Genomic DNA, 2,062 nt, shown 5'->3' with positions numbered 1-2,062 from the left:
AGAGAGAGAGAGAGAGAGAGAGAGAGAGAGAGAGAGAGAGAGACAGAGAGAGAGACAGAGAGACAGAGAGAGAGACACAGAGAGACACAGAGACAGAGAGACACAGAGACAGAGAGACACAGAGACAGAGAGACAGAGAGACAGAGACACAGAGACAGAGACAGAGACAGAGACAGAGACAGAGACAGAGAGCATTTTACTTCACACAGAGCGAAAATAAAACTAATAAAGCAGGCTGTCCTAATCAACATACAAAATGTAAATAAACACTTGACTCTACAAATGGTTATCATATTTATATTATCTATTTCACTTGTTCTTGTTTAGAAAATTAAGCACACACTCTCGTGAAGGAAATGCGCACACCGGGCGCTTTGTGTTTTCTGTCCACCAATGAATAAAATCATCTCATGAAGTCCCGAAACAAAGTTTTTAGTGACATTTAGATGCATTAGAGCCGTCAAGGTGCAGTTTGAAGCTGTGAACAGCGCAGGAGACACATTTACATTTTGTATTATTGTATGATCAACATTATATACTGTATATGTGTAATTCTTTCCTTATCTCTGTATATAAAAACGTATATCAAATCAATCTGTTATTTTCAGTAATGGTTCTGTTAAAAATATTTTTGTAGACTTCAAGTTTTGTTTTTTGTATATTATCTAATGGTCTGTTAATGGTGGAGGCCTCATGGTTTAGGTAAATTATCACACTGCATAAATAAGTGATTATGTGTGTGATGAGGAAATAGAATAAGCTGGTAGTAATAATAATTCTGTAGTTATTTCTATAGTCTTAATTTCAAACAAAAGAAGTGAGAGGTTTGGACTTATTTTTTTTCACACACACACATACTGCTCTGCTGCCGCAAGTGGACGCATCTCAGGAAATAGCTACGGCTCTGGAACGCACGCTATTAAATTAGTGATACCAAATAGAAGAGAAAAGGTATTGTTTGAAACAGAAGGGTATCTAGGTACTTTTGAAGTATCGATGTATCGCTCAGCACTACAGACAACAGAAATTGAAAATATGTCAATAAGAAGAACGGCTTTATTGGGCACCTAACTGCATTCAAATGCAGTATATATATATGACAGTTCAGAGACTAGAAGCAAAATTGCCAACACTAGTTTTAGCGCACTAAACACTAGACTTTAAGCATAAATGTGACAACATGAGGTCACAAATATGCTAATTAGTAGGTTGATAATTGGTCCTGAATCAAATCGTGACCCTAAGAATTCATTCTGAATCGAATCGTGAGCGACCAAGAGATCCCCACCCCTAGGACTAATGCAATGACTTTGGTGTTATGACTTTTTAAATTGTGGCCACTTTTGCTCAAATAATTGGTAAATGAAGCTGTCCTCCTTCAAAAATGACCCCATATTATGTCATTTGTGCAGTAGTTTATTTCGGCTTATAATTACGTTGTAAAGTTAAGTGCCCTTTTGCTGGTGAAAAAAATTAAAACATTGTGTTATGTGGGATGTCAGGAAATGATGTACAGTTTGGCCGTCACTACCCGCATCCTAATGTGAGTTTGATTGTATGTGTAGTGAACAGCACTCAACAATGCATTCCTGCCCAACATTATGTCTAGATTTTGGTGGGATAACATACACAAATAAATGTCCAAAGTGCCATCAGATAAGACCGCTAGGACAACTGCCAGACACCTCTTACAGGTAGGGCTGGGAATCGAAAATCAATTCCAATTTGGAATCGGAATCGAAAGGCTAGGGATCGGATCGAAAACTAAAGGAATAGGAATCGGAGACTCGAGATTAAAATTGGATCAATTCCTGTGTGCGTGTTTTCAGAAAAGTATACGCGTTGCGTGATTGCTGATATCTCGATAAAAGTCCTTATGAAAGTGAACAATATTTTTACTATAGTTTCGCATTAAAAAGCACAGGAACCACAAATTAACCATAGTTTCATTATAGCTACAACAGTTTAACCATGATGTAGTTCAGCTTTGGTAATACAAATTGTAATAAATCAGAAAAAACATGGTTCTGTGTGTATATACACAAAACGATGCTCACAAATA

The sequence above is a fragment of the Triplophysa rosa genome, unplaced genomic scaffold (genome assembly GCF_024868665.1).
Source record: "Triplophysa rosa unplaced genomic scaffold, Trosa_1v2 scaffold139_ERROPOS793776, whole genome shotgun sequence".
NCBI classification, from domain to species: Eukaryota; Metazoa; Chordata; class Actinopteri; order Cypriniformes; family Nemacheilidae; genus Triplophysa; species Triplophysa rosa.
This window is presented reverse-complemented; position numbering follows the sequence as displayed.